At 38.5% G+C, this 27,716-nt stretch overlaps 1 long non-coding RNA gene across 1 annotated transcript in view; it reads left to right on the forward strand.

Moving 5' to 3' along the window:
* The window catches only part of LOC142362994 (uncharacterized), a 68,670-nt gene that overhangs the window by 31,229 nt on the left and 9,725 nt on the right, over positions 1-27,716 (forward strand). Inside the window, exon 3 of the long non-coding RNA XR_012765428.1 lies at positions 12,533-12,599. This is a non-coding gene — a long non-coding RNA (uncharacterized LOC142362994). The remainder of the gene's footprint in view (positions 1-12,532; positions 12,600-27,716) is intronic.

Raw genomic sequence — 27,716 nt, forward strand, 5'->3', positions numbered from 1 at the left:
TGTCAGGTAAAATGATGCCAAGTAAAATGGCATATATTGGTACACCGAAGAAATGCATCAGAAAGAAGCATTTACAAATCTTTAGGAAGGCATAGTGCAATTTAAATGCATAAAAAGTATTGATTCTTCAGTCAGTAGCTAGTAATCTTGTGAATTCTTTGGAAAGAAATCCTTGTGGTTGCAAAAAAATACATAGGCTCAAAAATACCGTCTTGGACCAAAAAAACTCCAACGCTGAGGGAGATAAAATGTGCAAAACAAAACCCAGCTCAAGAAATCACCTAAACTGAAAATGACAGGAAAATATAAGGATATTAGGGGAAATACCATGTATGCTTTCACTGTTCTTGCTTTTCCTTGAGGGCCTGTCTATGGTTCTTGCTGTGTGACCTGTATAGTGGTGACCTTTGATTTGATTCTTTACCCTGTGCTTGCAGCTTGTGTGCCGATGTAATCAACAAGTAATAAAACAAAACCAAACACAGCCTTCTCAAAAAGATACAATTTACAAGTACTACAGATATAATCTCCCTTAAAGGAGTCGTTTTCATAATTTTTCCAAATCTATCTGCTAATGTAAAATGCAAAAGAATCATCAGATTCTTACATGAAGTGAGTTGTAGAGAGTAATACCTGGGCTGCACCCTACTGTCACAAAACAGCAGAATATTTCTGTAGCCTTAATATGCAGAGATTTATTTTTTAAATGGAAACACACCTTTTACAGCACAAAATAGCAAAGGGAAAGTATTCACTCTACTGTTGGATGTGTCTGTCATTCTGAAGTAATTTCTCACTTGTTCTGCGCACTGTAAGTATGTGGTTCTCTTAATGCTGTTGGTATAACATTAAACAATGTGACTAGCTATCATAAATGAAAATAAATTATTCAAAAAGTCCTATTTATAAAAATATAGTCTGTCACAGGAGAGAGGACATGATTGAGGGAGAAAGAAGAGAGAAACCTCTACAGCTTGGATGTGGTTAATGTTGATACACTAGCTTGAAGAAAGATTCCAGAATTTCAGAAAAAAACTAATGTTTAACACAGGGGAAAGATATTATTGTCGTCTCAAAACCTGGGTTTCATTTACCCAGTGTGCTGTATGCCAGTAAGCAATCAATTTCACTTTTAGGGCTGAAGCTTTATAAGCTAAAGGTTTGGCTTCCAGAACATGGTCCCTGGTTACCGTTGCATATCCAGCACATTGCTTTCCTCTGGATATGAAACTACTTCCATCTGTATATAACTCTAAATCAGAATCAGACAGGCAAGTATCCTGAAGATTTGGTGGGCTGGAGTAGACTTGCTTTATTGGTGTCAGACAATCGTGCTGTAATTCATTTAGTTGTGAGATAGGCAGCAGAGTCACAAGATTTAAAGTGGCAGACATACAAAGGGTGACATCATCCTGCTTTAGCAGAACAGCCTGGTATTTGGCCAGTCTGCTAGGAGAAATCCAATAGCGTCCTTTCTTTTCTAGGAGAGAGATCACAGCATGACATACAAACACAGCTGTAGATTGTCCTAAGGTCAGTTTCCGGGCCTCTTCAATTAAAACAACTGCTACAGCAACAGCTCTCAAGCAAGTAGGTCATCCTTTACTGACTTCATCCAACTGCTTAGAGAAATACCCCACAGGTCTCTTCCAGCTACCTAACATTTGAGTTAGGACTCCTAAAGCCACTTGTTGCCTGTCAAGTACATATAGCTGAAAGGGTTTTCCTACATTTGTAAGTCCCAATGCAGGAACTTCCATAAGTCTTTTCTTGATTTAATCAAAAGCCTTTTGACACTCAGTAGTCCATTCAAATAGTCGCTCTGGAGCCTTGATGGCAGCATATAGAGGTTTAGCAATCAGCCCAAAATTAGGAATCCACAACCGACTCCAACCGTACCCAAGAATACCCTCAGATGTTTCTTTGTTGTTGGCACAGAAATTCTACAAAGTGCTTCCTTCTATTCTGTGTTCAGTCTCCTTTGTCCCTGCATGATTTTAAATCCCAGGTATTAAACTCTGTCTTTTGCTATTTGTGTCTTCTCTTCTGAGATGCGATATCCTGCGAGCCCCCGAAAATACAAGAGGCTAACTGTAGCTTCTAAACATTCACTATGATTACTTGAGCCAATTAATAATTCATCCACATATTGCCACAATGTTATGTGTCTATTATTACCTTGCCATTGTTCTATTTCTTTTGCCAGTACATTACCAAGTAATACTGGGCTGTTTTTGAATCCTTGTGGTAATACAGTCTAGCATAGCTGAGTCTTTTGTCCAGTGGTTGGGCTTTCCCATTTGAAAGCAAAGACTGTTCATTGGAATGTTCACCGGTTTGGCATCACAGGATGGACAGTGACTGTTTGAGTGTTAATTTCCTACAAGTCCTGTACCAACATATATTCTTGCTTACTAGATGGGCTCCAGATTTCAACTCATTTTTAACTGCGGTAACACTTCTTGCTCGTCTCGGTTTCCTTGGTGCCCAAATCAGTGGTATCACTGCGTTCAATACTTCTTCAGGATCCTTTTCACCTTGAGTCAGCAAACACATCTGTGCTTTCCAGGCATATTTTTGAGGAATATGTAATTGTACCAAATTTAAAAAAAAAGTTATTTGTGCTTTTAGTTTACATAACAAATCTCACCCCAACAGTGGCAAGGGACACTGGCATGTAGATAAATGAATGAGTTACTGTAGTATTCCCAATAGTATGTTCCGTTGGCTGCAAAAAAATTACCTTAGAGTGCTTTCCCTGGTGGCACCAACTACATTAGTTTTATTCCACTTAAAGGTCCTTTACAATCAGTAAGTACTGAACGAGCTGCTCCACTATTAAAAAAAACTATTGTTTCGTTCCCCAGCTTTATTGGAACCAGAGGATTGGCTGGGGAGACTTTCATAGATTCCTCTGGTCCGCTTCAGTCTAATCCTAACTCTGTCAATATCTTGGCAGCTGCCTCCGTTCCTTTTCCTCAACCAAAATAAAAGTGGACAATTTTTCTTCCAGTGCCTGTCCTGTCTACAGTAGGCACACTGATTTGCTCCTAACGGAGCATTACTATGACTTTTTCAAACATTTCTTTGCCTAATTTTTCACTGAGAAAACCCCAAACCAAAAACAGATAGGAATTCTTTATCTTCCTGTTGCATTCATACAATTTTGCCCAAATTAGAAATTTCTGAAATCCATGTTGGATACCATATAGAATAATTTTTTGGTATTCTTTTGTTTTCTGTAATCTTCCCCCAGTATTTGGATTCCACCCAGGATCCCCTGTTGGGAGATAAGTATCTATGTTAGGCACTCCCTCATGTTCCTGCATTACTCCATGTCTAGTTTTTTTCTGCAACTGTTCTTCTCTCCTCTGCTGTAAACAAATATTCTAAAAGAGCTTGTAGATCCCCTCAACTAGGATTATGGATCATCATTACAGTTTTAATTGTACTGTATATTCTTTCCGGATTTTCTCGATATGATCCCACAGTTTGTTTTGATTTTAACAAATCTGAAGTAGTAAAAGGTACAGGCACATATACAGGATCACCACCTGGACCAACAGCTTGTCTGAGAGGAGCTTGTATACTAGTTTTCTGGCCCCTAATTCTTCCAGCTACAGAGTACTAACTTCATCTTCACTAGAACTTTAATTCTTTTCATGAGGGGGAACAACTGGCAACTGAACATCTTCACCAGTTTCCTCTGCACCCTTTTTCTGAGTTCTACAAGAAGCACAACAAGCATTATTATCTTTCTTTTTAAGTAAGTAAATACCATCTTGTTATTTAGGGTCCATTAACCCACATTTCTTTCTGACATCTCAGTCATTCTGTAAAGCAAAAAAATAAATGCCCATAAGGTATCCATCCCTTTTGTCTCTTCTTTTACAAAATAAGATCAATTTCTATACTGTATTATATTGAATAGATCCATTTTCAGGACATTTTTCCCCTTCATCCAATTTGTATTGTGGCCACCCCTGATTACAGTATTGTTTCTATTTATCCTTAGACGTGAGGTCCCCTCCAAACTTATTCCAGTTTTTTAGGATGCATCCCAAGGGAGAGCAAAGGGGAGTCTCCTGAGAAGTAGCACTGCCCATATCGGTATGGAATCCAACATTTATTACATACAAATTCAAACACAAAACAAGGGATATCTCCTGTGACTAAGAAAACGTGTAAGAAGCAATAGAACTATGCTACTGCTGGGTATCGCTCCCAGTACATCTTATGCAGATCCCAAATGGGACAAAAATGTTCCCAAATGCCTGCTACTTCCCAAAAGACTTTTCCTTTTTCGCTTCCTTATTTATCAGAAAATACCTCTTATCCATTAGCATTGCACTGTTGTGTCACTTCCCGTCTGACTGCAGGAGAGCAGCCGATGGAGTCCCCGATCAACAGGTCAGTGGGCGCTGGAGTCCAGTCGGGCCGCCTCTCCCCATTGCGTACAGCAAGTCAATCCAGGCAAGGTTGTCAGTGTGGTCCCATCTGGGTTGCCAAAAATGTTGACCCAAAACCTGGGGTTCATTTACCTGGTGTGCAGTATGCCATTATACACATGGAGCAGATGTATTTTATTGCATACTTGCGCAAATATTTGTGTCTGGCCCAAGACAGCATTAAGATTCCAAATCAACAGTTATTTACACACAAAGCATTAATATATTCAACTTCCTAATACATATGCTTTGTTATTCTATTAAAAGATTGGTTAAAGTCTCTTTGTCCTGCATGTAAATTAGTATGCATGCTTAGCTTCTTCATCTTTGGATTTTAGGGTGTAATTGGGGTAGGTGGTCTGTGAGTTGGTGGTTGCAGTCTCCCCTTGCCTGAATTACCTTTCCCCTAGTTGCCTGTTTCTTTTGGCAAGTCTAGGCATTTCTTCATGGTTTACTAGCTGGGCTAGTAATAGATCAGTTAAACTTCTGCTCTCAACCACCATCTCCTGCTTATTAGACAAAGGCACATTGTTTAAATAAGATTAATTTCTTGTCTGGTTTTAAACCAGCAAGGGTAGGGCTATATAATGGACATCTACGGCACCGATGTTTCAGGACAACTTAGTGTGGCTAACAATATTACTCATGGTATTTTACTGTTAATGGTATTTTACAGTTAATACTATTTTGCTACTAACTGTGTTTTTCAAAACAGTTTTCTCTGTCATTGTGCCAGTATAGAAAGGGAGTTAAGTTTTTGCATTTTGTTTTTAACATGAATAAGAAGCAGAGCATTTAGTTAAACATCTTGAAGAATACGTGTTTTTACTTTTAGTTTAGAACACAAGTGATTTTGTCAAGCAGCAGTTTAAATTATGTAAGCCTCTATGGCATAGGAAGAGGTCTAAAATGAGGATTTAATGGTGCTACCAAAACAATACAGTTCAAGTGTAAGCAACATACTATCAAGAAACAATACCTCTGACAAAAAAAGAATGATACTGGAGACAGATGATCTATGAATGTTGTGATAAGAAGCTGATAGACTAGCTAGGGCAAGGCAGATTCTAGTGATAACCTAAACTCTCCAGATAATGCCACTCTGACTTTAAAGCAATCTCATGGGTTGGTATGTTGTGCAAAAATAATCATAAAAAGCCCTACAGATGATTGTTTAAGCCGAAAGAACCTTAAAAACTTAAGGTGTCAATTGAGTATAATTTCTTCTTGAGTTTACTAGAAATAATGAGTGGCTAAAGCTAGACATGGCTCCATTGTGTGTAGATTCCCACAAAAGAAAAGCTCAGCGGGTAAATGGCCTGTGTTTTAACACCCAGTATCTTTAACGTATTCCTTGTGATGACATCACAGTAATTAGAAGTTACAGATATTGCTGTCATTTTTGTTGATAAATTTCCAGAGGGAAGGTTTAATGAGGCCGCTGGAAGGAGACAGATGGAGATCAACCTCTGCAGTACAATTTAATAGGATAAATGCTCTCAGAGGACTTTACCTATTTATAGTGACTCTAAGGCAAACCTAGAGGACCACTGTTACAGCTTAGGCAGATCAGTGGTATGGAAACCAGGGAGAGCTGTTTTCATCACAAAGGTCTCTGGTAAAGCCAAGGGATGTGCGGAGTCTCAGCTGTGGCATATTGTGTTTGCCAGAACACAGCATGAAGCACAAGTGAAGTGAATCTGATGTTGCTAATGTTGCTAAAATGCATTTCAAAAGTGAAAATACACAGTTAAAGATAAATAGATAGATAGATAGATAGATAGATAGATAGATAGATAGATGGATGGATAGATAGATAGATAAAGACGCATACACATAAACACACATGCACACTTCACAGGCTGGTGGAAACAAAGATTTGTATTTCATTCCTACTTCAGTATCGCTGTTCTGCTCCTGATGAGTTAATGTATATTGTCAATATGTCTTACAAGAAAAAAATAAATAGCAAGCCTGTGCACCATGAGGAAATAATCTGTGACTTCAAAGTAAAAAAGGTCAGTCAATACATTTTACCGAGGTCTTTGTGTTATTTGCAAAGGATGTAATAGTTATTTAGGACATTTTGATCGATATGTTTGACACACTGAGCTTTTCAAATCATATCAGCAGTCTACAGGTCTCCAGAAGGATTTCTGGTCTTTTTCTTGTACATAAGATCAGGCACTAATGTTCTTCCCAAAAATGACAAAGAATTTCAGTATTTCTATAGTGATAGCCGTCCTATACTCACATTTCTCTGAGAACTGTTTTCTGCTCAAGACCATGAGGGTTGTTATTTACTAGATTTATATTACTCACTATCCTTGTTTTGGTTAAAACAGAGGCAATTATCTTTTAGTGAATTTTCCTTTCAGCTAAGTTCTTCTAAGTAACTGCATTTTTCAGAAGTTGGTGGCATGTTTTTTCAGTGTCCGCTCCAGAGCTGATAACAACTGATGTTTATAGTTTTACTGAGGTAACAGTAGGAATAGAATGCAGAAAAGGCCCATGTTTATCGTCATTTCCACAGCAGCCAAGATCATTGATAGACCTCTTGGTTTAGGTCGTACTTGCAAGGAGGGACAGACAGAACAGGGGACGCAATATTGACCAACTAGATATTCCGTGCTATAAACATCACACTCAGTTTAAAGCTGGAGTGATCATGAGGGTCTTGCTCTCTTTGTCCATGGCCACCTTCTGAAGAGGACCCTGCTCCTTGTCCTACCTGCGATCCTGATCCAGATTCCAATCCGTGCATTCCTGAATGCGGTTCCCATCTAGTATGAAGTGCAGTCCAGGACTCTCTGGTGTCTGCGCTGCAACCACTGGCACCACCCCAGCCCCTACAGCACGCAGTTTCTGGAAACTCAACATTGGTTTTGTATATTTTGCATCATTTCTATTATTATTAGGATTATTAGTAAAACAGTTTTGGTTTCCGATTTGTAAGTCTGTCTCCCTTTTGCTCCTTTTTCCTTTCCCCTGGTGGGGAGGGCAAGGCTTAATAAAGAGCATCTGCCACTTTGTTTATTGCTGCCTTGCTCTAAACGGAGACACTCACAGGTATGATTAGTACTTTGCAGAAACATAGACAATATACCAAAGAAATTGTTTATTAGATGTGTTCCAATGTAGCAGGGAAAAAAGGGGGAAAATAAGTGTAAGAATAGTCCCTCATGTAAATTTGAGCTACAGAATTTTTTTTTTTCTCTTTTTATCTTCATGTATACTTCATTTTTTTTTATTTTTCTGCACACATAAAGTAACGTATACTCCCAAGTACTTTCTTTTAAGTTCTTTCTTCCTGTCTTTTTATTTCTGAAATATTGTTGTTTATCCACACAACATTATTAGGATATTCTGAAAATTTGTCCATATATACAAGTGTATATATACACATATATACATGCATAAATATGTAGGTACATATACATTAGCAGCTTAATCAAATGACATACCATATCAGTGCCATTTCAGGTATCATAGATTATCTTGCCACTCAGAAAGGTGTGACTTTCTCTTAAAGCCTGTGTCAGCAAGAAGTCACACAAGTCAACAGATATCTTTCATATATTGGAACATATAAAAGGGTACTAAGTGCTTATGGGTGATTTCTTCCTTTAATCTCTGTTGAACATAACAGGAGCTTAAGCACCTAGTTCACATAAAGGCATCCTCATTGTGGACATATCAAGCCAGGACAAGCTGAGTCCCACCCAGAGGCCTAATCATAGATGTCATTTTACATGCTCAGAGTTGTTCCACCTTTGTCTAGTTATTGTTTCAGAAGGAGATGGATCTCCTTTGGGTCCTGTGTCATATCTATGAATCCTAAATAAGTATCTTGGAAGCCCATTAATATCTTAAAGAGTTTAGGATGTGAGCTACTTTAAAATTGAATCCCATCCCCAAAGTATTTATTCATTTAATTAAGATGATATCCATCAAAAAGAAAATGAATGAGGTGTGCAGATATCCATGCTTTCTCTAAAGTTTGCTTGTTTCTTCTATGCTTTTAAAATTCCATGAGCCTTCAAGCAGAAGAACAGTTGTAATTACATAAAAAAAAAAATCCTAGGCTTGATTTCATTTTACCAACTTAAGCAGCTAAGAATTACATGTCTGATTCTTAGGTGGGCACTTCATGATTTCTTATAGGCAACAAAGAAAGCAGCCATCTTCTCGGAGTGACTTTTAATCTGTCACAGATAGATAGAAGGAGATGATCTGTGTTCTGAAGGTGTCAATTTCTATTGACTATACAGACAGCTTAAGATAACTAGCTCCGGCTTAAATAGATAATTTTATACTTCTAAATTTATGACAGACTAAATTTTTCTTTGCTTACTTTCTTGTTTTCCCAAAGAAAAGTTTTCACTGTATGGACGCAGAACTATCAAGGTTATCTAAACTCTCTTCACTGGTGAATAGCAGTTGTCAGCTCCAAAGCAGTAAAAGATATTGAGGTCTGGTTTAGATTATCCAGAACCTGCAAGTTTTCTTTCTCATATTGTTTCTGCAGACAAAAACTCAGGCTGAAATGAAATTTATAAAAAATGAAAGAGCTGTGATTTTAATAAATATATCAAGATTTTATTACTTTTCAATTGCTTCTTCAGTCACACAACAATCTCCATAACACCGAAACATCAGGCTCGCTTGTGAAGCAGCACTACAGAGTTACTACAGAGTTTTCCTTTTGCTTGTTTTATATTCTGTCCTGTTCTGTTTGTTTTTAATAAAGTGAGAAGTACATACTTCTTCTACCCAGAACTTCGTAAAATTACAAAGTTAATTTAAAAATTCCTGTTATAACTTTCACTGTTTTTCTTCATGAATAACTACAGTGGTAATGTGTTCATCTCTTCTACTTGTCTCATACATCAGAAATATTGCTGCAATAATAGTAAAAAAGAGAGAAACTCTTCTGTTGCTGGCAGAAGCAAACTCCTGCCACAGAAGCCTCCATTAAAATCCTATGAACCAAAATTAACTTTAGTAAAATACAGCTGCTTGTTCACGTGCAAAGAAAATAAGTTAATACTGGAGCAAATTTAGCAGAATTTAGGCAAATCAAGTACCTTCAGTAGGACTTGAGGGAACAAAAAAATCCACAAAAAGATTGAAAACAGGACAGTGATGGACACAAAAAGAATCATATGAGATAATTCTGAGAGTTTACCTCACTCCATACACAGACCAGCCATGAGGAGCAAGAAGGACTACTTCAGAACTCAACAAAAATCATCTAAGGTCTCTGCTACAAATGCTTTTTCCTGGACCCTCCCTCATTATGATGAGAAAATAAAGTAAGTATAGAATAGTTTTCTAAATTTTTTTTATTTCCTCTTGGCCCCTGCAATGGACAGAAACTTTTCCAATATGAGAAAAAGTAACATCTCACGTACTTGTAAAACAGGTGTTCTCCCTTTGGGGTTTAGTTGCAAAACTATAATTGGCTCAGAAAACTGCTTTACAGGATTTTTTTTTTCCTTTAATGAAAATATTTTCAGATAACATCAGGACTGAAACAAAAATGTCAGTCTTCAGGAGAGACAGAAAGAATGAACAGAACAATCAAACTACGAGAGGAAAAATCTCTCTATTAAATGGAACAGACCAAAAGAACCATCTATTACTCATTGTACCAGTGAGTGCTTCACATCATAGCACAACAAATCACATACCTTTTAAAGCGATAATGATAGGAAAATGAAAATTGTAGGACATTTCTTGTGGGAAAACTACTACTTCATGTCCTTGTGTGTATACTTACATATAATTATATATATAATAACCTCCTTTAACTTTAAGCATAAAAAACAAATAACCTCTTTTCATCCCTATTCTGAAGTGTATTTGCACATAAAATCTGGGATTTTTATTTTTTTAAAAAAGGTAAATAATCTTTGTTGTGTAATCTAAAGTAAGCAGTCTAAAGGTAAAAGTGATACAACACAAGATCAGTCTTTTATTTTCTCTACCTGTGTGCTTTATTTGTCAGTGAATAGTGACAAACATAATATATTAGTTTAAAACAGAGTCAAGACTGTAAGAAAAGATATATTTTCTTCTTGGTAAAAAGTAATTATAAACAATGTTAATAGCTGATATGAAAGCTGCTTGATATTTCAAATGTATAAATCTCCAGTGAAATAATCCCTCAGACTTTCAGTCTAAATAAAATATCTATTTAGTGCATAAACAATTCTATTTGTTGTTTGTAAAAAAAATTAAAATCTCTTTGTGACATAGTAAAGTGAAAGTAAGACCATTTTTTGTGTTGAGATTCCATTTTGCTTTAATAAGAAAATCACATTCTGTATTCTTTCTCTTTCTTTTAATGAACAACCACAATAATTCTGAAACAAAGAAATGCAGATTTGACCAGGCTCTTGATTGCTGTTGATGTATATTGTAAATACTTGTGAGACAATGTAAAAGAAGGGCATGACTGATAAGGTAAGTAAACAAGAGACAAGACATCACAGATTCAGAATTTATCAAGGAAAGTAGCAACCAAGAAAACAGAAGTCAATTTTACCTGGATTCATCCATGAGAAAGGTATTTAAATATAGTCAATAGGAGATTAACAATATTGTAGTTCAGAAGACAAAAGTAAGAACAAGACAAACTGAGCACAGGCAAACAGGTACTGAACATTCTGTGAATTGAAGGAATTCTAAAGACTGGAGGTTTGTGTCTTCTGACTCTCACCAAATTGTCCCAAGGTTATGAACAAGCAGCTACTTATATAATATCTCTCCTGTATTGTTTTGTTACTTTGTTTCATTTGAGATGGATCTAAATCAGTGTATCTCATATAACTACAATGATACTTGGATCTTGTTTGTCATTACTGCCTACTTATTATTTTTGGTTTAACATTTGAGATTGGTTATGGTCTTTATATTTTGACTCAAGGTTTGGATTGTAAAAGTTACACATTGTAATTCCTAAAAAAATTCCCCAAAGAAATCAGCCTGTTATTTTCAGATAGCTAAAAAGGGAAACAGTTTTTACAAAGACTGATTTCGCTGAGTTATTTTGGATACTGATCTAGGATAGAATTATTTTTTCTTTGGAAACACTTATTTTTATCTTTTGCTTAAAAGTATAACTAACCTTGACTTAGCATTTGAGCACGAGACACATGACACCTTGTGAGCTGTATGCACCTGCTGTGCCATGATAGTCCTTTAAGTTAGACTAATCCAAAGCATACGCTAAAATGTCCATGTGCTCAATGAAGCACTACCTAGAGCTAGCCAAAAAAAATGTTCAATATTGACGAGTGTCCTTTAGTAGGCACTGAACCGAACGTCTGCATTTATCAAAGGTAGCCAGTGTTGGTACACATCAGTTAAATAACAGAAAGCTGCTAGGGTCCTGTGTTCAGAAATGTGAAACCTGGGTTCTGTTTTTCTCTAGAACCTGAGGAAAATTCTACTTCTCTCAGTGCTGGAAAATATCTTAACTATTAGACTCTTAGGCATTCTGGGAAAAGGTGCTACCTTTTCCTTTATTTGAAGCTGGATCACTATGCAGTCAGGAATGTAGAAGTCATACAGGATGAATGGATTGCACCATTGACAAATGATTAGGTGATTTTCTTGGGAGCAGAGATCTATAGGGTCAATACGACATCTCTCCATATATTTTTAATTAGTCAATCACTACATAAAGAAACAGACATAGGGAGATTTAACTTGTTACCTTTAACTGGTCCATTCAACTGGAATACCTTATGGAATAAAATATAGAAGTTTTTTTAAGAGTGGAGGCCAAACAACTGGCCACGGAAAAGTAACAATGGTTTGGAAGATAATATAAACAGCTTTCTACAATACGCACTGCATGAATCGTAAAGTGAGTCATAACACTGGATAGTTCACATTAAGAACTAATTGGTGGTTTTCATGTCTATATTCTTAAAAAGATGCTATGCTGCATTTGCTCACATTTGTATTTCTACACATTTTAATTAGGATAGTTTCCCAGCAATAGGAAATTATTTTCCTTCACATATATAGAAACTTGTAGAAGTCAAATAATATAATTTTTTTTCTTCTCGTAGGAATATTTGCTTTCTGGAATACGCTGCTTCTTCTGGGGCAAGATTCCTTAACAGTATCAAGCATAAGGTAAAGGATTTCATGGCATTCATTCGTGCTTCAGAGAAATTAACTCAGTTTTTTAAAAATTTTGGTTGCATCTTGACTGTGAATGCGCCCTTGAGTCTCACACTAACAGAAGGTCAGGATGCCTGTAGCCTCAGCAGCTGAAAATCAGTCCCAGAGCCACCAGCTTAACCTCTGTGACTTCTACTTCTGTAGAACCACTGCTGTGGGAAATAGCTTGCCATTGGGCATCCAGAATACATTACAGAATACATCCTTCACAGATGAAATACACCTATGACAAGACACAGGGACACATTATGGAGAAAGTATTTATTTTCTTACCACTTTTTTATATTTCCTTAAGCAATGTTGGAGTTTCTGCAAAGACAGAAATTCACCTGAGATTATGGAAAAAATGTTGATATATTGCTCCATCCTTTTTTCATTGTTTTCTTTCTGGGTGTTACAATAGAGACATGTGCAGGACATATATAGAGTTAGTAATAATGGATTTTGGGGAGTGAAAGAATTTATACTATACTAAGTAGCTGTCCACTCTCCAGTAGGCAGAGGTAATGCATGGCTGACAAAAGTGAAAATACTTCAGCAGTCTCATGTATGTTTGCAGAAGTTAAACATAGTCTTTCTGGTGTTCTGATAGAAGCAGAAAAAGATGTTTCATTTCCTCCCTCTTTATCACAGCTGTAATTTATAATACTTCGCAGCTTTTGTGTTTTGTCACTTTTACTCTGCATTCCTATTTTCTTCGTATTTTTTCCTTTGCCATTCTATCTGGGAGTACTTCTGACGTACATCACTGTCGCAAGTTGCATGAGGATTAGCCCTACTAACCTTCATTATCTTTTCTGTTTCATATTTTATTAAACCAAGAATCCAAAGATGGAAATTGTTCAGATTGTTGGAAATTATTGTGATAGGACAAGGGGTAATGGTTTTAAACTAAAAGAAGGTAGATATAGAGTTCCTATAAGGAAGAAATATTTCACAGGGGTGGTGAAACAGTGAAACAGGTTGCCCAGAGAGGTGGTAGATGCCCCATCCCCAGGAAACTTCAGGGTCATGTTGGATGGGGCTCTGAGCAACCTGATCTAGTTGAAGATGTCCCTGCTCATTGTAGGAGGGGCTACACTAAATGACCTTTAAAGGTCCTTTCCAACTCAAACTATTCTATGATTCTATGAAATTAATTCTCTATCAATGGCTTGACTGGCTTTCATATTTCTTTCTTTTTAATTTTTTTAATTAAAAAAAAATCCCAATAATTGAGAATTCTAACTATTAGTACCTTTTCTTCATATGATAGATTTTAGAGAGAAGTCAAATTCCACTGCACAAGAGCAATATTTTTTCTACAGGTTTTCAACAGAACTAGAATATGTATCTTCTGGAATAGTTGGACAGGATGATGAGTAGTGCTGTATGAAGTGCTAATGAACAGCAAACACAAAAGGAAATTGGCAGACACTGGAAAAGGCAAAAAGCCCATTTATGAAATGTAGCACTGACTTTGTTCTAAGATTTTTGGAATCTCCCCAAGTTCTGCAGCTCTATCTACACCATTATTCCTATTTCTTCCTCTTCATTCACATTTTGCCTCTGAATTGGAACACGATGTGCCTACACAGTCCTCTCCACCACAAAAATGAAATGGTGTCTGAATGAGATGTATACTTTGCTCAAAATGATCACAGACAAGCAGACTAGGCCATTGTGGTTTGTGTCCCAAAATATCCCAGCAGGGTAGGACACCAGATAGACCCATCAAACCTGCTCCATGAGTTTCAGAATGGATATTTAAGCAGAAGTCTAGAAAAAACTAAATTTCAACATTGTAAATAAATAGGTAGATAAATATATAGATTGATGGGTAGATAGATAAAGATATTTTATAGAGTAACTTCAGTGACAGACCTTGCATGATATGTTGCGACACAAGAGAAAATCCAACTATAGTATAAGAGAAAGAACATATGGAAATCTGAGCCCACCAGTGACAGAACTGAGCTGCAGCAAGTTTGAAGCTGTCATGTATTCCAAAAGATGTGGTGCAGCAGTCTGACTTGACACATGAGAGCCAAGACAATTGAGTCAGAGAATAAAGCCAGTGAGATAAAAGCAGAATTGACATAGCACTTCTACATTATTTTATTATTTTCTTTTTATATTAATTTATATTATTTTATTTGCTATAATTTTACATAATTTTATTATTATTATTTTATTAGTTGTTTTACTTTGCATTGTTCTTACCTTGTTTTAAGAAGATTCAGGTCAATTTAAAGTAACTCCTGTATATAAATACAGTTATCCTACAGCAATTATTGGATCGATCAGAGAAGTATGCACTTCTCAAAGATGAGTGAAGGAACTGCCCTTAATCAATCTATCTGTATCCAAGTAGAATCATGCTGTAATCATAAAAAAGCTAACGGTGAAAGTATGATCATAAGCAAAAAACATGGACTTTTGTTTAAAGCACAACCTGGGAAAATAAAGAACCAATGGATTCCTAAATTCTTACACAGCCCAGTATAACTGTATATGCATTCAGTAATTAATCTTATGGTCTATAGGGAGCCTCCCATACATTCACAAACGTAGTTGTCCATTATCTTTTTAGTATGCACAATAAAGCTAATAGTAAGAAACCCCACACAAACAAACCCTCTGTTAAAGTTATTCAAGGGATACCCCACGTATTCAATTGTTAAGAGAATCAAAATTGTAGTTCTGGAGGAGGGAAAAAATATAATTTCTTGTAACAATAAATAAAAGCCCATTCAGTCCTTAAAAAAAAAGACATCAGTGATTTTATAATAATAATAAAAAAACTCAAAAAAGGCTTCTAAGTAAGAATGTATTAGAATAAGATTTTAATTCGCTATGTGTAGCGTACAGCAAAATGACACATGGTCTTAAAGAAAGGTCACATTCTGTTGTACAAGGAATCAACTTTGTACATAGATTACTACATCACGCTACAGAAAACAAGTCAAGGTAATTTTACAATATAATCAATATGTTCTGTATATCAATGAATCTATATATATCTATTTCTGTATTTGAACAATCACAAAGTTCATGGTTTTGCAAGGGTGTTCAGTAGTCAAAATGAAGGGGTTTGATGTGTATAATGATTTAAATTGTTATTCTGAAACATGAACTTTTAAAAGTTATCAGGATTATTTTTCCCACTGAAATATTTCAACCTTACAAAAAATATTTCAATAGCAGATAGAGAATCAAAATCAAGGTCTATTTCCTTCCTTTCACTTATACTATATATAGAGAGAGAAGAACTAGAGAAAATTATTTCTTTTTCTTAGCAGATTTCATGGTTAAAAATACTTACTTGGCCTTGTAAGGCAAATTGGCTCGTTTCTTACAAGTCAAAGCCGTCTTTAAGCTCAAATGTAATGTTCTAAAAACTGTCATGGGTTCCATCTGTGGTTTTGGTTTGCTCTCTTCTAAAGAATTCTGTTATCATGTCAATTTAGAATGTTGCATTATAATTTTATCACAAAATATTCACACAAAGAAATCTTTTATGTCAGTTACTTTATGCACACACATGCATGTGCATGCACACTCACACATCATCACTCATTTTATACACTTTATCACATTTATAAGATAGAAGCAAGAATTAATTTTGACAATTATTTATTCTGAAGCTTAAGCCCAGAAGTTGGTCTATCTGTGATTTTGCATGCCTTGACTAGTGCCTTTCAGGATGAACGCATTAACTTTGCATTCAACATCCAGCGATCACCAGGTTAGCGGAAGGTTACAGATAATGTTATGGAAGGTGATTTTTTTCTCTTGTGTCTTGAAGAAGAACTATTTTTACTGAACTTCCAATGACAAGAAAATGAAAACCTATGAAATACATAATATACAAAAGTTTTCCCAGGACACATTTTCCAGAAAATTACAAATATTGAATATTTGATATTAGAAAGGAGTTGCAAGTTTGAAATGTAAATGATGTACTGTTGATAATGAGTCCTACTAATTTTCATATCAGATATTATTTTTTTTCCTTTTTTTCCAGTAAAATATATATTTTTCATAACATCAAATTGAACCCCATCTGGACTTTGATGTGTAAAATTAGTTTTTCTTATCCAATGTACTACAGTAAGACAAAACCAAATTGATTTTTTGACAAAGTTATGCGTACAATTATAACATTGAATATGTAATTTTGGATCTAAAGACAAATCAGTTGCAAAAGGGTACAGGAGGATATACTTTGAGAAAACACCTTTTGCTGGCTTTGATTTATAAAAAGTAGACCAAACAAACACAGAAACATTTAACTTGTATGTCAGATCCCTGGTTGAATTTGTAAGAATATCAGTTAGAAAAAAAAGTAAAAAACTAATTCTGCCTCAGTCAATGCACAGTCTGTAAATCACATTACAGTAACAAGGAATTTCTCCCACGATCTTTTAAGTTCATGTATGAGGATGGGAACAGGAGAAACTGGAAACACTAGCATATGGGCATTAGTGAGACACAATACATGACATGAAAACTTATTCACCTTTCTTAGAATAGTTTCCATCTTTAAAGTGGATTTATTACATTTCCAGGCACACTAAACTTGAGTTGAAAATCAGGCAGACATTTGGTTGGACTGACAAGCTGCGACAATGAAAATAGTCTGCCTTTCCTGCTCCTGTAGGTGGATGCTTTGTGCATAGCCTGCTCATGTATTTTTGAAGCAGGCATTCATGCATACCTGTCCTGCAATTGTATCTGCCTACCTTTGCAGGTTTACATTAATCCAGTGTAACCCCAGGAGCTGTTGTAGGAGTACATCCAAAGATAATTTGGGATCGGCAGTACTGAAACCTGTTCCTTTGTTGATGTTCCTGGAATGTAGTTCGTATCCTTGATTAAGACATTAAATTAGACAAATTACGTAGGAGAATTAACACCATATTATATACCCAGAACAAGATCCTTGTCATGGATTTAAGTACTCAAATTGTAAACAGTTTTGCCACATAAGTATGTGGCCTTCCAACAACATTATTCAATGATTTTCTTACAAAATAATTATGCAGGATGTGGGATACCTGGGTGTCACTTCTCTTTAATACTTTCAGCAAGGTGACACAGTATCACTGTAAGAAAATGAAATGTTCACCCTATTATTCAGTGTCCTTCACTGAAGGGAACCTTTCTGGTCTGAAGAAGAGCGTAAAACATAGATCACAGAACACAGCTAAGTTGTGGAACTGAGTGCCAGACATTTGTATACCAAATATTTATACTGGTTCACAACGCAAGTGTGGAAATTGAAGAAATGATCTAAATCTGAGGTAGTCACCTCAGTCTCTGTGGTTTCTTTAAACTGTTCCCAGACTTTCTCTTTCTCTCCATGGACTACTGATGTTGGACACTAGCTGAGATGTAGAGCTGCATGCATTGACAGAAGACATCTAAAATTAAGCAAAATGTGCTGTAGTAAGACACTTGTTTTTTACTAAGACATCTAAGTCACTAATATCTGGAAGCAGTTGATGGATAGCAAGGAAATAAATATTTATGGATTTACTGCTGTTTAGGCTTCTGTATTGGCTGGTTTCAGAGATGGGATACAGTTCTAGGTGAATCTTCGCTCCAGCTGAGCATGTCTCTTATTTTTGGAACAGGTGTTGACCTTCCTGGCCCACAATGAAAATTAGTCTGGTGGTGGGGAGCAATAGATTTCAGAAATCTGAAAACTTGTGTGTCTGTACACTTTAATCAGTGTCCGAAGATGCTAATGTGCACAGGATCTTTTCTGGGTGTCCTACCTATGTATTGTATTTGGACCTACCTTTTCTGGCTATGCCTGTATTTTAATGTTGGAGGGCATATTGGAGTGTAATAGACCATCTTGCCATAGCTAATTATGTCTGCATTACCTGTAAGAGGAAGGCTGAACCTTGAAAGTGTCTCTGTATATCATTTCAAGGTATAATGGCAGGAGAATCCTGAAAACGGTGTGAAGTCTTCAAGTATGATGACACTGTGCACATACCTTTGGAAGATACATCAGTAGGAATAGATGTACCCATTTCTCTGTCATAGCCTAGCCAGGCTCATAAAGTAAGATAATCTATTCTTATTCACACTAAAGCTCCCACACCATTTTGAAAGTCCTTTTTTACATGATAACATACTATAAGCCAGCAAAAATTAAGACAATTGCTTTAAAATCCTTTTAATATTCTATTTCTGTACTCTTTGTTTAGAACAACCTTAATTCAATTTTTCAATTTCTGTTCACGTTCCTCTGATTTCTTCTTTTGTACTTATTCAAAGGAATTCTTTTTTCTTGTACTCAGGTGCCATTTTGAAAGAGGGACCCAGTGAGTCTTTGGTATCCTAACTATAAAACTTTTGATAGAGATTTTTGAGTCTAATCCATGGTATTCTACAGAGAAAGAATAGTTGTTCTGACTAGGCTGCGTAATAGCTGGAATCCTGAGTCCTGAAAAAAATGGCTGTAACGTATATGCAGTTTAACAGCATAGCACAAATTCAATTAGTTCAATGTGTTGATAGATTTGGGATGCATTTAGTGTACTATAAATTCCCAGTGCATGTGGTTTGCTCAGGCATAGCAACTTTAATGCCCTTTTGATGTATTTCATGACCTGCAGAATTGACTTGCAGTCCTTCAGAATGTTTTACAATTATAGTATATCCTCTATTTCAGCTTCAGTGTTCAGGCAATTGTATAGCACATGCATGAATGACATGCACATGCATTTTTCATGGAGTTTTCTAGGCAGAAATATCAAAGCAACATGCACATATTCATGTGACTCAGGTGAATCAAAAACTGAGGAACAGAAAGTTCCATCTGAACATGAGGAAGAACTTCTTCCCTCTGAGGGTGACGGAGCACTGGAACAGGCTGCCCAGGGAGGTTGTGGAGTCTCCTTCTCTAGAGACATTCAAGACCCGCCTGGACAAGGTTCTGTGCAGCCTGCTGTAGGTGACCCTGCTTTGGCAGGGGGGTTGGACTAGATGACCCACAGAGGTCCCTTCCAACTCCTACCATTCTGTGATTCTGTGATTCTGTGAATCACCTATAACCCTTACCCACCTTGTGGTTTGTGGCTATTTCTGTCCTTCATTTCACCTCTTCTAAGATCAGATTCCACTTTAATATCTTCAGTTCATTCCTCATACACTAGATGTTTGCTTCTTTTAATTACTATTATGGCAACACCTCCATTTTTTTTTTTTTGGCAGTAAATGTTCTCTATCACACTAAAATTTTTCACTGCCTAAATCCATCTGTTATATTAGAATACAGTGAACCAATTTAACGTCTTTTCAGTGGAACAGATCTAATACCAATAAAAATATCTTCAGTGCTGGAAGTCTAAGTTTAAGATTTAGACATGAAAATGCTACAGCTGAGCACTTCCCTCACCCACTAAAATGATAAAGCTGCATTTAAAGTTAAGAAACACTATACATGACAGCTTGTTGCTATGGTAGTAATGCTGTTCTTTCTCATCAAATCTTTCCCTTGTGTGCTAGGTTGCATTTTGTTTGCAGTTTCTTCAGTTCCTTTGTCATTTCTTGGCACTATGTCGTGGTAAAAAAGAATTCTAATCAAGATTTCCAGACGAATGAAATAGGGATGTATGGATATTGTATTGTAATTGTATTAGCAATTCTAGAGTCAATAAGAAGTTCTACCTGTTTTTTCCTAGTGACACGTAACTAGTCTCTGTACAGAACAATTCCATCATACATTGAAACATTTCTGAGTTCTCCCACTGTAATTTTTTTCCCCGAAGACAAAAAAAAATAAAATTTCTACTTCCCCTATTAATCCTGAACTGGTAAAACTGTAAAACCACAAAGCATGCCACAAATACAGATTGGGACAGCTTCTGCAGAATGGTGTAATCACAGACATCATCTTCCCATCCTCCATCCCATCAGTGGCAGGGAACAGCACTGAAAGGGGCAGGAAAACTCACCTGGTTAACAGGTGGCTCAGGGACTGGTGCCATCAGTCAAATTTTGGCTTCTTTGATCATGGGGAGGTGTACACAGAACCAGGCCTGCTGGTGACAGGTGGAACTCAGCTATCTGAAAGGGGGAAAGGAATTCTTGGCCACGAGCTGGCGGGGCTCATTGAGAGGGCTTTAAACTAGGTTCAAAGGGGGAAGGGGATATTGCCCAGCTCACTAGGGATGAGCCTAGGCTTGGCGTGCCAAGGCCAGGGGTGAGATTGACAGCCCAGCTCAAATGTGTTTACACCAATGCATGTAGCATGGGCAATAAACAGGAGGAGATGGAAGCCATTGTACAGCAGGACGGCTACGACTTGGTCGCCATCACAGAAACGTGGTGGGACAACTCGCATGACTGGCATGGTGTCATAGATGGCTACAGACTCTTTAGGAAAGACAGACCAACAAGGAGAGGTGGGGGAGTTGCTCTATATGTCAGGGAGCAAGTAGAATGCATTGAGCTTGGCCCGGGGGCAAATGAGGAACAAGTTGAAAGCTTGTGGGTTAGAATTAAGGGACAGGCTCATAAGGGTGACATTATGGTGGGTGTGTACTACAGGCCACCTGACCAGGAGGAGGAGGTTGATGAGGCCTTCTACAGGCAGCTGCAAGCAGCCTCACAGTCACAGGCCCTGGTTCTCATGGGGGACTTCAACCACCCTGACATCAGCTGGGAAGACCATACAGCTAGGCAGGTGCAATCCAGGAGGTTCCTACAGAGCATCGATGATAACTTTCTGATGCAAGTGGTGGAGGACCAGCAAGGAAAGGTGCGCTGCTGGACCTTCTGTTAACAAACAAGGAGGGACTGGTGGAGGATGTGAAGGCTGGAGGTAGACTCGGCTGCAGTTACCATGAAATGGTGAACTTCAGGATCCTGCGTGGAGGAAGCAGGGCGATAAGCAGGATCAAAACCCTGGACCTCAGGAGGGCTGACTTTGCCCTCTTCAAGGAGCTACTGGGAGGAATCCCGTGGGCCAGGGCTCTCGAAGGCAGGGGGGTCCAAGAGCACTGGTCGCTCTTTAAACAACACTTCTTCCATGCTCAGGAGCAATGCATCCCCCTGAGAAAGAAATTTAGCAAAGAAGGCAGGAGACCTGCATGGTTAAACAAGGAGCTTCTAGCGGAGCTCAGGCAGAAGAGAAAGGTCCATGGAATGTGGAAAGAGGGACAGGCCACTTGGGAAGAGTACAGAAACGTGGTGAGAGCATGTAGTGATGCGACGAGGAAGGCCAAGGCTCACCTGGAATTGAAGCTGGCAAGGGATGTCAAAAACAACAAGAAGGGCTTCTTCAACTACAGCAGCAGCAAAAGGAAGGCTAGGGACAACGTGGGCCCGCTGTTGAATGAGGCGGTTGTCCTGGTGACGGAGGATGCGGAGAAGGCAGAGCTACTGAATGCCTTCTTTGCTTCAGTCTTCAGTGCTAAGACTGGCCCTCAGGAATCCCAGGCCCCAGAGGTAAGAGAACAAGCCTACAAAGAGGATGATTTTCCCTTGGTCGAGGAGGACTGTGTGAGGGATCGCTTAAGCGATCTGGACATCCACAAATCCATGGGCCCCGATGGAATGCACCCACGAGTGCTGAGGGAGCTGGCGGATGTCATTGCTGAGCCACTCTCCATCATCTTTGAGAGGTCCTGGAGGACAGGAGAGGTGCCCGAGGACTGGAGAAAGGCCAATGTCACTCCAGTCTTCAAAAAGGGCAAGAAGGAGGACCCAGGGAACTACAGGCCGGTCAGCCTCACCTCCATCCCGGGAAAGGTGATGGAGCAGCTTATCCTGGAGGTCATCATCAAGCAAGTGGAAGAAAAGAAGGTTATCAGGAGTAGTCAGCATGGATTCACCAAGGGGAAATCATGCCTGACCAATCTGATAGCTTTCTACAATGACATGACTGGCTGGGTAGACGAAGGGAGAGCCGTGGATGTTGTCCACCTAGACTTCAGCAAGGCTTTCGACAGAGTCTCCCATGATATCCTCCTAGGGAAGCTGAAGAAGTGTGGGCTGGATGAGTGGTCGGTGAAGTGGATAGAGAACTGGCTGAATGGCAGAACTCAGAGGGTTGTCATCAGCGGTGCTGAGTCTAGTTGGAGGCCTGTAACTAGTGGTGTCCCCCAGGGGTCAGTACTGGGCTTACTCTTGTTTAACTTCTTCATCAACGACCTGGATGAAGAGTTAGAATGTACCCTCAGCAAGTTTGCTGATGACACCAAACTGGGAGGTGTGGTAGATACACCAGAAGTCTGTGCTGCCATTCAGCGTGACCTGGATAGGCTGGAAAGCTGGGCAGAGAGGAACCTGATGAGGTTCAACAAGGGCAAGTGCAGGGTCCTGCACCTGGGGAGGAACAACCTCATGCACCAGTACAGGCTTGGGGTGGACCTGCTGGAGAGCAGCTCTGCGGAGAGGGACCTGGGTGTCCTGGTGGACGACAGGTTAACCATGAGCCAGCAGTGTGCCCTGGCTGCCAAGAAAGCCAATGGGATCCTGGGGTGCATCAAGAAGAGTGTGGCCAGCAGGACGAGGGAGGTTCTCCTCCCCTCTACACTGCCCTGGTGAGGCCTCATCTGGAGTACTGTGTCCAGGTCTGGGCTCCCCAGTTCAAGAAAGATGAAGAGCTACTGGAGAGAGTCCAGCGGAGGGCTACGAAGATGATGAGGGGACTGGAACATCTCCCCTATGAGGAGAGGTTGAGGGAACTGGGCTTGTTCAGCCTGAAGAAGAGAAGGTTGAGAGGGGACCTTATAAATGCCTACAAATATCTGAAGGGTGGGTGTCAGGAGGATGGGGCCAAGCTCTTTTCAGTGGTGCCCAGTGACAGGACAAGGGGCAATGGGCACAAACTGAGGCACAGGAAGTTCCGTCTGAACATCAGGAAGAACTTCTTCCCTCTGAGAGTGACGGAGCACTGGAACAGGCTGCCCAGGGAGGTTGTGGATTCTCCTCTCTGGAGATATTCAAGACCCGCCTGGACAAGGTCCTGTGCAGCTTGCTGTAGGTGACACTGCTTCGGCAGGAGGGTTGGACTAGATGACCCACAGAGGTCCCTTCCAAACCCTACTATTCTGTGATTCTGTGATTCTGTAATTCCCATCTCTTTTCCTTTTTCTTCTATCCTTTGCGAGTACACAAATCTCTTCCTAAAGCAATGCCCATATACACACATTTAAGTGTTTTTGAATTTAAGTATGTTTTTTAGCTGTTTACCCTCACGACGTGTTTTCTAGGGTAAATATAGATCTTCATAAGTAGTAACCACGAAGGTGCAGTAGATCACTACTGCCTTGCACAGGTGTGTGCCTTTGAGGCCCAAGATAGTGTTATAGTCCAACCATACCAGGACATGTCTTCTCCCTTTCTAAGAGTTGATCACTACGATCGTCAGCGATCAAAGTCAAGGAATCTCATGGAAATTAAGGGTTTTTATTTTAGCTAATCAGTACGGGATAAAATGAGCACTCACATTGCATAACAACTACTGCTAAAATACTCTGGAGAGTACCTTAAAGATACACTCCCTGAAAATACCTTTTCTACAGGTATAGCTCAATGAACATCACCAATTATAAAACCAGCTTTACGTTTGAACAGACAGTGAAGAGCTGTTATGTTTAAAATGGCACTGCTTTCAGTTTATGTCGTTTTAGACAAACTACTATATTTTTCCCGAGAATGAAAATGCAACTCACTGAAATCTTGCAAACTTCATGTTGATTTCAGTAACTGTATAGATTGGCAAAAATAGTAACTTGCATGTTTTCTGTTTTCTGCTTTCTGCTTCCTAGTATTTTGAGACAATTTTTTTTAAAAAAGGTCATTCCTCAGCTTTGTTGTTTTATCGATTTTTACTTCTATTCAAAATATTTTTTTGCAAATACTGAATGCTTCAACATCGTGACAGTATATGTACACATTTACAGAGCCTTTATTAATTCCTCTGGGCAATGACTCACTATTTCTTGTAGTTTATCTGCAGGAATCTTTAAGAATGTTGTTGAAGACATCTACTGCCTTTTGATGAGGCATGTAAATATATTTAAATATAAAATAACATTACATGGGTTTTTTGATTCACTTCTGCATGAGAATCACAAGCTTCCTTTTAAAATAAATACTAAAGTACCTTCTAAATTTCTGAAGAACTTCTGTCATACATAATATAACTTACTAGGAAGGCCTGATTCAGACACTTTTCATGTTACGTAACAAAAGGCACTCACTTCCCACATAATTCTACGCAGTCATTTACTCTTTCCACGGCAAATATTAGATTTGATTACACCCTTAGTATACTTTAGGATGAGGCTCACAGTCTTCAGTCTTTTATAGGTCTGTTGCTGAGCTTCATAGTGATGAATATATTTTTGTAAATATTAGAACCTTTTCTTCTTGTTCAAGTAACAGATTGAGATAAAAGCAAATTTCAGAAAGCAGAGACTCCAAGGGTGATTTGGATTAAACTTCATTGTATAGACTGAGTACCACATACTACTCTGTCAAATTAATATCTCTAACAGCAGTGCCAGAATTAGTTCACTCAGATACTTACCACCACCACAAAATAGAAACTGCATTGTACCAGCACCTTTAAATATGTTATTACATCACACGTATGAGCAAAGTAAAGCATACTCTGAGCCCCACATTAGGCTTCTGATTACCAGCCCCATCTCCTGATTCTTTGGTGGAATAAGATTAAGAAATATTAGATACCTTCCTCATGACACCTTTTGCTGCTGTATTATAGAAACAGTGAAGAATCCATTATTTATGAACACACTTTGGAATATCATCAAGTCACTTCTTACTCTCTGGGTGAATTAAATAGCCGGAATTACATTTGTTTTTCACTAGGCAGTCTGTTTTCCAAATATCAAATCACACATACTTTTAAATCCTTTCCATTGATCCATTCATTTAATGGTCTTTGTGGTGAGAGTTTTCAGAAAGTTTACCATTCACCCAGTTAAACATGAAACGCAAAAGAATTTTTATCAATATAAAGTGTCTGAGGTTTTTTACTGAAGAATAAATGTATTCTTTGTGTATATCTATTGTATCTGAACAATTAATGCCTTTCTTACTCCTTCTTATCTGGTATCTGTACCAACATTACTACTTCATTTCCTCTGAACATATATTAAGAAATTTATGATTATTGACCTCACTTCTGCTGCACGCAGATTTGTTTTTTCCATTGGTATTTTTTGCTGTCCTTATCTGTAATTTAGCTACTGAAAATATACTGAATTATGGAATCACAGAAAAAATAAATGTTTGAATGGCTCTACTGGGGTAGTCTTGTGTTTGAACCTCCTGCTCAAACCCTAGATAACCTTCAGGTTAGATCAGATAACTTAGACTCTTATCTAGTCATATTTTTAATATTTCCAAAGACAGAGATTCCATAGCATCTCTGGACAAGCTGTTCCAGTGTTTGTCCATTCTCACTGCGTTTTTTTCTGTTTGTTCTTCCCTCCCATGTCCTATCAGAATTTCGCTTCATGCAGCTTGTGATCACTGTCCCTTGTTCTTTCACTGTGCATCCCTGAAAGGAGTCTGACACTCTTTTGTCTGTACCCTGCCTTTAGGCAGTAGAAGACTGCCATTAAATGGCCCCTTAACTATCTCTTCTCCAAGCTGTTCAGTCACACCTCACATGTCATATGCTCTTTACTGGCTTTTCACTGTACTCTCTCCAGTTTGTCAATATCTATGAGGCCTCAAATGGAACACACAAAAGAAATGTGTAGGCATGCACTTCTTCCCTGCTTTGTTTTGTTTTCTATATGTGTTTTGCAGTTTAGGTTCAGGCTTCACACATTTAATTTATCTGTCCTTAAAAGCATCTTTCCATGTTTTTCAGTCTTTCTTGTTAGCACTTTTACACAATAGCACTGTTATGAACATAGAAGCTTTATTAATCAAATCTCAGAATAATAGAATCGTATAATGGTTTGTGTTGGAAAGGACCTTTTATAGGTCATCTAGTCCAAACCTCCCCCAATAAGCAGGGACATCTTACTCTAGATAAGGTTGCTCAAAGCCCCATCCAACCTGACTTGCACAATTCCAATGATGGGACATCCACAACTTCTCTGGCAACCTGTTCCAGCCTCATCATAAAAAATTTCTTCCTTAAAACCAATCTAAATCTAAACTCTTTCAGTTTAAATCCCCTTTTCCTATCACTACAGGTCTTCGTAAAAAGTCTTTCTCGTAAGTCTTTCTTATCAGTCCACTTTAATTATTGAAAGGCCACAATAAGGTCTTCCCACAGCCTTCTCTTCTGCAGGCTGAACAGCCCCAACTCTCTGTGTTTCTGCATAGGAGAGGTGTTCCACTCCTCTGATCATTTTTGTCGCCCTTCTCTGGACCCACTCCTACAAGTCCATGTCTTTCCTGAGCTAAGGGCTCTAGACCTGAATGCAGTACTCCAGGAGGGATCTCACTAGGGTGGAGTAAAGCAGAAGAATCACCTCCCTTGACCTGCTGGCCACGCTTCTTTTTGTGCAGCCCAGGATATGGTTGGCTTTCTGAGCTGTGAGCACACATTGCCATCTCATGTCCAGCTTTTCATCCACCAGTATCCCAAAATCCTTGTCCGCAGGTCTGCTCTCAATCCACTCATCCCTCAGTCTGTATTGATACTTGTGATTGCCCTGACCCAGGTGCAGGACCCTGCACTTGGCCTTGTTGAACTTCATGTGATCCACATGGGCCCCACTCCTCAAGTTTATTGATGTTCCTCTGGATGGCATCTCTTTCCTCAAGCATATCAGCTTCACCACTTAGCTTGGACTTATCCGCAAACTTGTTGAGGGTGCACTCAGTCCTACGTCCTATGTCATTAATAAAGATATTATACGGTACTGTCGCAGTATGGACCCCTGAGTAGTCATCATTTGTTACTGATCTCCATTTTGACACTGAACCTTTGACTGTGAGTCTTTGCACATGGTCATCTAGCCAATTCCTTATTGACCAAATAGTCCATCTATCAAACCCCCGTCTCTTCAATTCAGCAGCAGTGATGTTGTGGGGGACTGTAACAAAGGCGCTACAGAAGTCCAGGTA

The sequence above is a fragment of the Opisthocomus hoazin genome, chromosome 1 (assembly GCF_030867145.1).
Source record: "Opisthocomus hoazin isolate bOpiHoa1 chromosome 1, bOpiHoa1.hap1, whole genome shotgun sequence".
Taxonomy (NCBI): domain Eukaryota; kingdom Metazoa; phylum Chordata; class Aves; order Opisthocomiformes; family Opisthocomidae; genus Opisthocomus; species Opisthocomus hoazin.